This window comes from Rosa chinensis, chromosome 3, assembly GCF_002994745.2.
Source record: "Rosa chinensis cultivar Old Blush chromosome 3, RchiOBHm-V2, whole genome shotgun sequence".
NCBI classification, from domain to species: Eukaryota; Viridiplantae; Streptophyta; class Magnoliopsida; order Rosales; family Rosaceae; genus Rosa; species Rosa chinensis.
In genome coordinates, this window is record NC_037090.1 from 38,452,810 (window position 1) to 38,461,348 (window position 8,539).

Consider the following 8,539-nt stretch of genomic DNA (forward strand, 5'->3'; position numbering starts at 1 on the left):
GAAATGGGATTTACCTATACTAATTTCCGGTTTTGGTTACGGATTTGAGAATATCTGGGCGTGTGGGACACGCCGTCGATTTATTCCTATTTCTCACTTATCCATTTTGAGATTGAGAGTAATCTCGGCGTGCGGGGTCACGTCGTTGAATACATGGTTTCTATCTCGTGAGAAATGTGGGGAAGCTACATGGATTTACTGGTTTTCGATGATTTTTCCTCACCATACGCGGGTTATGTGATTAGGTCTCCTCCTCACTGACTTTGTGTTGGTGAGTGGCAGTTGAGGTAGCTTGTTCTCCTCCTCACCTACTTTGTGTTGGTGAGTGGCAGTAGAGGTGATTTATTCTCCTCCTCACGTGGGTGGCAGTCGAGGTTATTTGGTCTCCTCCTCGCACAATCTATGTGTGAGTGGAAGTTGAGGTTATTAGTTCTCCTCCTCGCACAATCTATGTGTGAGTGGCAGTTGAGGGTAGGTAGAGCCTGGAGGCTCCATTGCCCGTATGGTGATATCTCTTCCCCATATCCTATCATTTCTCGACTAGCGGGACCTAGTCTGATTTCCGTGTAACCAACGGGGCTGGTCTTATCCTGTTGAGTATCTGAGTTTCGATCTTTCCTCTCGGTCTAGTCGGTTTTTCTTGAGCGGAGCTTCTCGTGATTTGTTTTCTAAATCATTACATGCATCGAGGGTTTTTAAGGAAATAAATGTGGGAAAGTATAAAATCCACTTGGTTTAAAAATTGTTTATTTTTGTCCACTCACGCTAACGTATTTTATGTACTTTCCCTTGGGCCCTTCGGTTTCAAATGCCCAGTTTGCAGGCGAATTGGTTGAGGTCGGGCGTACACGGAGTTGAGGCATAGTCAACAGCATGGCTTCTGCATCTGTCGTTGAATTAGGTTTTCCTCTTATACCTTTCTGTTAGAATTGCTCTGATTTCCTATGAGATTTATGCTTTTCGAGTTGAGATGTGTGTTTTGTGAATTGGAGACTGATGTTGATTTAGGGAGCAGGGTGGCTCCAGGAGCATAAGGATGAATTGTTTGAGGAGTGTAAATGTTTTCTACAGGTTTGGGTTGCCCATTTTAGGGGAAGTTCCGCCAAATTTTTGGTAGAATTTCTTCTAAGGTGGGCCCCGCAGGGCCACTTTGGATTTCAGGGTGAAATCCGAGGCGGGTCCTGTCAAGTAGTAGGACCAAGCATCTTGTATGTAAGGGTAATTATCACAAATGGTATCTGAACTTATCTTCTATCTTATCTGTAAGATCCCAGAAATTCGTTATTAATTTCTAATGGTTCTGGGAATTAATTAAGTGATCGTTGAGCTATTTCGTGGTTCGAGGGGAGAGCGGAAATTAGTTCGAGCAATTATTCACTTAGAAAGCTTTGATTCAAGGATTGACTTTTTATACGTTAGGATTCTGTGAAAACTTCCTTCACAGATATTGTAGAGCGCGTCGATACGAGTTCGTGGACATGTGGAACACGAAAATCAGAGTTCATATGAAGAAGTTATGGCCGTCGGAAAAATTTTCTATTTTGGTATATATGAGATTTTTCCAGAAAATATTTCAGAAAATACCAACTTTCCATTTTTGGAAAGTTTTCTCTTTCTTCAGTCCCGACCCCCGTTTCGCCCTCTCCCCTTCGCCGGCTTCGTTCTCCCTCCTCCGGCCACCATAGGACGCGATTCAAAATGGGTTCTCTTCTCCTCAATCCCCTCTTGAGGTCTGTGGAAGAATAGGAGCATGAAACGAGCTGTGGAGGGCGGTGCAAGGCTGAGAAGTCACACGGTGGAGTTGCAAATTGCCCAGATCGGAGATCACATTTCCGGCCACCTTAGCTCTTGATCCTTGAGGGCTTTTCTAGCCCAGAAGACGTAGATTCTATACCCAAGATGGCTTGCAATGATTCAAAGTATGGAGGTCGAATTTTGAAGATTGTGATTCTAGGGTTCATTGAGTTTCAGAGATTGCGAGGTAAATTCCGGCCATATGGCTTCGATTCAGACTTTGTGCTAGTTATGAAAGTTTCAATTGGAGTTGAGATGAGGAACTTTCGTGTTGTGAGTTTTGCCAAATTTTGACTTTGGGCCAGTGGCGGTGCCGCCACTGTGGTGGTGTTTTCCGGCGGTTTCCGGCCACCTCAAGGATGGTTTCTGTTCCTGATTTCGATCTACTCGTCGATACGAGCATTTCGATATACAATACTTAAATTTTGGAGATCGTATGAGCATGTTAGGGTTTTTGTGATTTCGATAGTTTCGGTTATCGATCCGTGAGGATTTGGCTGTCCGATCGACTTGTAGTTTTGAGTTATTGATGGTCTTGGATGACGATCCGACTGTTGGATCGTTGTATAATTGTGTTTTGTGAATTGTCTGATTTGTGTTATATTGAATGTGACCTTGATGTGATTGACGATATTGTGTGAGCGGAGTATGGATAATTTTGTACTTGTCTTGGTTTGTGTGAAGACGCAGCAGGATTTGGAGGTGAGTAAATCTCATGGTGTTTCGGTCGATAAATTAGTTATGTTTAATTTAGTAGATTTAATTGTTAGTATGCAAAATCATATTTATCAAAATAAATTATTTGTTTTAAAATATATGAACTTGATTGACAACGGTTCATGGGTAGGTTAAAACAACGTTTTGTTATAAAATGATTTTCGAGTAGTTAATTTGTAAAACTATAGTTGGTATTAGTGGCATCCCTGAGTGGGTGACTACGTATATATATATATATATATATATATATATATATTATATTTATATATTTATGTGATATATTTATCTGGATGGTGTGGCATTGTGATATGTAAACTTTTGATGATTTATATTGATAAAAGAGTGATTTGGAGTTGTGGTGTGACAATTGTGAGTCGGAAGGTTTCAGTGGTAAACCTGGGTTTGTTCTGAGGGCCGAATGGTTCGAAGTCCGAAGGTTACAGTGGTAAACCTGGGTGTAATGATATCATAAGGTTGAACCTCGGCTGAGGTGACAGGTTACGATTCAGTTAGAGCTCTAGTCTGTCTGCAGTTGTACGTCTTGGGGGATAACTTTGTGTTATGGTACTCAAGAGTACATGTTTTTAAAAGGGAGTTTCGAGTGTTTGGGGTTGATGGGTGATCATCGATTTTAGTGTGAGTTGTTTGACTTCCTTATTGATTTTCCTTCTCATTCTATATGTTGATTTAATTGTAATCTCCTGCACTAAGTTATATGCAGGGATTTCTGCCGTTTGTATTGTTTGTTTTAAATGTAATCTCCTGAACTAAGTTATATGCAGGGATTAGTGCCGTTTGTATTGTTTGTTCTAATGTAATCTCCTGAACTAAGTTATATGTAGGGATTACTGCCTTTTGTATTGTTTGTTTTAGTGTGATCTCCTGAACTAAGTTTCTATGTTGGGATTACTAATTTAGCTTAATTCTTATTGTGGGTACAGTTGTGGGTTGTGATTTGTAGTGATTGGAAAATGAATTGAGAGACAGAGCATGTGGGTTTTTAGTTGGGTTGAAATTATTGAGCATGTTATTGTTTAATTTGAACATGACGTTTTTGTTATGATAATTGCATATTGTTTTGTTAGACTAAGATGGTGAAAGCATTATTTTGTGGAACTCGTGAGAAGAATTAAAGCAACAATATTTAATTCTTCTCACGAGTTGAGAAATTATAAGCATGCGTGACGTGAGTCACTTTATTTGAGTTTACTCATACGGACTTAAAAAGCTTACCGGGATTGTTTTGTTCAACCCGGTGTACTATTTTATGGTGTAGGGTTTATTGTGCAGGTTAGAATATCGATTAATCGTCGTCAAAGCTGAGGAGTACATTTGATAGCATGGACGTCGAAGGGTAATCTTAGTTTTAAGTCTTTCGCTGTGTAGTGAGTTGTGGTGGGTGTGTTTACTTATTGAATTGTCATTCAGTAATATGTGACTCTAAAGAACGAGTCACATATTAATTTGTAAACTATCTATAATGTAATATGTGACTCTAAAGAACGAGTCGGTATTGACATTGTGAGCTTAGTTTGTTTAGTTGCTTAATTTAAATGAAAAATTTTCTATGTGTTTTTCTTGTGCTTGTTAAGTTATCGCGTTTCGGATTCAAATATCTTTATTCAAAATTCGGGGTGTGACAGTTTGGTATCAGAGCGTAAGGTACATATTTGGTGACAGTCAGTACTACTCGAGTGATGGCCTGTCTGCAGCAGATCCCCATCATATACTCTTAGGTATTGACATAGTCATTGGGTATATGGAGTGTTAGGTGTCGTCTAGAGTGTTAAGTCGTCAGAGCATAGGTCGGCTCTGTAAGTGAAGTGTAGGAGCTTGGTGTAGCTTCTTTGAGTTGTAGTCTTTTGAGGAATAGGAACCTCTGGATTGAACTCTGATTGAGTCGGCAATGTTTGTTTCACGGAAGTGATGTCCTTTTGTACGATTGAAGTTGGATGGTTAGGGTCATGGCGTTTGACCTATGCTTGTATCTAAAGTCGGAACAAGTATTTGATCGAGTGTAGTTGCGCCTTCCTAAGTTGGATTGGTAGAGGTATTGGGTGGAAGGTGCTTATCAGGGGATAGTCATCTTGTTTAATTGTGTGGTGTCTTAGTGGAGCATTTTATTCGACATACTATTATGTGTTTAGGGTGACATCGTGGTATCTATACTGACCTTGTGTGTGGTTTGAGTTCTTGGTATGGTATTGGAATGATTGTGGAAAGCTGCTTCTCTGATTTTTGATGTGGTAGACATTTCGGCATTGTTGATTATGTTTGTGGAATGCTTTGTGATGACTTATGTGTAGGTTAGCTGAGGCTAGACCTTACTGTGATTTTGGTTATGAGATGGTAGGAATTGATGAGTGATTGTGCATGCCTTATATCGATGGTGATCGAGACCTTGGTGTGGTTGTGATTCGGTGAAACAAATTCCTTGTGATTTGGAATGGTTTCACTGTGGCAAATTTATGTGTTGATTTATGTGCGAGTATGGTCATTGTTGTGGTAGTAGAGTATCAATACCACTTTTGATTGTAATTACAATGACAGTTGATAATTCGTGTGTGGGGGCAGGTGGGGCTAGACCTTAGAATGATTTTGTGTTCCAGGATGGGTAGACACTTATTGAGTTGTGATGCATAGGCTTTGGTTGATTTGAATTGAAATAACGGTTTCATTTGCAATTCTTGTAACGCAAGGGTAGCATTTTCGATGAAGTGTTACAGATACTGTCGTGATGACATGATTCTGGACTCTTGTGTAGTTTGTGCATAGAACTGTTGTTTTGCAGACTTGTTGCAATTTTGGTAATGGTGGAGATTGGCATTTGGGTTTGCCTTACCTCCTAGTGTTCCTGTTGTGTGGAACATATTGATGTGCCTATGATGAAAATGGAGACTCCAAGTGATCCAGTGTGTTGATCATGGTACAGTTGGAGGGGATGTTGATGTGACTATTGTTGATGTTCGGCTTGTATTCCAGATGGGACAACAAAGCAACTTGGGTCGAGGGAAATTGACTTGTTCAATATCTTGTGGATGCTTCATGAAAAGAGCATTACTTGCATGAGGGCATGGACTGGATTTGAGAACGAGTTAGCCTTACCTAATTGTTGGATAGTGCGCTTAAATTTCGGGACGAAATTTCTTTAAGGAGGGCAGAATGTAAGACCCCGGAAATTCGTTATTAATTTCTAATGGTTTCCGGGAATTAATTAAGTGTTCGTTGAGCTATTTCGTGGTTCGAGGGTGGAGCGGAAATTAGTTCGGGCAATTATTCGCTCAGAAAGCTTTGATTCAAGGGCTGACTTTTTATACGTTAGGATTCTGTGAAAACTTCCTTCACGGATATTGTAGAGTGCGTCGATAAGAGTTCGTGGACATGTGGAACGCGAAAATCGGAGTTCGTATGAAGAAGTTATGGTCGTCGGAAAAAGTTTCTATTTTGGTATATATGGGATTTTTCCGGAAAATATTTCAGAAAATACCAACTTTCCATTTTCAGAAAGTTTTCTCTTTCTTCGGTCCCGACCCCCATTTCGCCCTCTCCCCTTCGCCGGCTTCGTTCTCCCTCCTCCGGCCACCATAGGACGCGATTCAAAGTGGGTTCTCTTCGCCTCAATCCCCTCTTTAGGTCTATGGAAGAATAGGAGCATGAAACGAGCTGTGGAGGGCGTTGCAAGGCTGAGAAGTCGTACGGTGGAGTTACAAATCGCCCAGATTGGAGACCACATTTCCGGCCACCTTAGCTCTTGATTCTTGAGGGCTTTTCTAGCCTAGAAGATGTAAATTCTATACCCAAGACGGCTTGCAACGATTCAAAGTGTGGCGGTCGAATTTTGAAGATTGTGATTCTAGGGTTCATCGAGTTTCAGAGATTGCGAGGTAAATTCCGGCCATATGGCTTCGATTCAGACTTTGTGCAAGTTATGAAAGTTTCAATTGGAGTTGAGATGAGGAACTTTCATGTTGTGAGTTTTGCCAAATTTTGACTTTGGGCCTGTGGTGGTGTTTTTCGGCAGTTTCCGGCCACCTCAGGGATGGTTTCTGTTCCTGATTTTGATCTACTCGTTAATACGAGCATTTTGATACACAATACGTAAATTTTGGAGATCGTATGAGCATGTTAGGATTTTTGTGATTTCGATAGTTTCAGTTATCGATCCGTGAGGATTTGGCCGTCCGATCGACTTGTAGTTTTGATTTATTGATGGTCTCGAATGACGATCCGACTGTTGGATCGTTGTATAATTGTGTTTTGTGAATTGTGTGATTTGTGTTGTATTGAATGTGACCTTGATGTGATTAGGTGATTGACAAAATTGTGTGAGCGGAGTATGGATAATTTTGTACTTGTCTTGGTTTGTGTGAAGACACAGTAGGATTTGGAGGTGAGTAAATCTCACGGTGTTTCGGTTGATAAATTAGTTATGTTTAATTTAGTAGATTTAATTGTTAGTATGCAAAATCATATTTATCAAAATAAATTATTTGTTTTAAAATATATGAACTTGATTGACAACGGTTCATGGGTAGGTTAAAACAATGTTTTGTTATAGAATGATTTTCGAGTAGTTAATTTGTAAAACTATAGTTGGTATTAGTGGCATCCCTGAGTGGGTGACTACATATATATATATATATATATATTTACGTGATATATTTATCTGGATGGTGCGGCATCGTGATATGTAGACTTTTGATGATTTATATTGATAAAAGAGTGATTTGGAGTTGTGGTGTGACAATTATGAGTCGGAAGGTTTCAGTGGTAAACCTGGGTTTGTTCTGAGGGCCGAATGGTCCGAAGTCCGAAGGTTACAGTGAGGGCCGAATGGTCCGAAGTCCAAAGGTTACAGTGGTAAACCTGGGTTATGTTCTGAGGGCCGAAAGGTCTGAAGTCCGAAGGTTACAGTGGTAAACCTGGGTGTAATGATATCGTAAGGTTGAACCTTGGCCGAGGTGACAGGTTACGATTCAGTTAGAGCTCTAGTCTGTCTGCAGTTGTACTTCTTGGGGGATAACTTTGTGTTATGGCACTCAAGAGTACATGTTTTTAAAAGAGAGTTTCGAGTGTTTGGGGTTGATGGGTGATCATCTATTTTAGTGTGAGTTGTTTGACTTCCTTATTGATTTTCCTTCTCATTCTATATGTTGATTTAATTGTAATCTCCTGAAATAAGTTATATGCAGGGATTTCTGCCGTTTGTATTGTTTGTTTTAAATGTAATCTCCTGAACTAAGTTATATGCAGGGATTAGTGCCGTTTGTATTGTTTGTTTTAATGTAATCTCTTGAACTAAGTTATATGCAGGGATTACTGCCTTTTGTATTGTTTGTTTTAATGTGATCTCCTGAACTAAGTTTCTATACAGGGATTACTGATTTTGCTTAATTCTTATTGTGGGAACAGTTTTGGGTTGTGATTTGTAGTGATTGGAAAATGAATTGAGAGATAGAGCATGTGGGTTTTTAGTTCGGTTGAAATTATTGAGCATGTTATTGTTTAATTTGAACATGACGTTTTTGTTGTGAAAATTGCATATTGTTTTGTTCGACTAAGATGGTGAAAGCATTATTTTGTGGAACTCGTGAGAAGAATTAAAGCAACAATATTTAATTCTTCTCACGAGTTGAGAAATTATAAGCATGCGTGACGTGAGTCACTTTATTTGAGTTTACTCATACGGGCTTAAAAAGCTTACCGGGATTGTTTTGTTCAACTTGGTGCACTATTTTATGGTGTAGGGTTTATTGTGCAGGTTAGAATATCGATTAATCGTCGTCGAAGCTGAGGGATACGTTCGATAGCGTGGACGTCGAAGGGTAATCTTAGTTTTAAGTCTTCCGCTGTGTAGTGAGTTGTGGTGGGTGTGTTTACTTATTGAATTGTCATTCAGTTTAATTTGTAAACTATCTGTAATGTAATATATGACTCTAAAGAACGAGTCGGTATTGACATTGTCAGCTCAGTTTGTTTAGTTGCTTAATTTAAATGAAAAATTTTCTATGTGTTTTTCTTGTGCTTG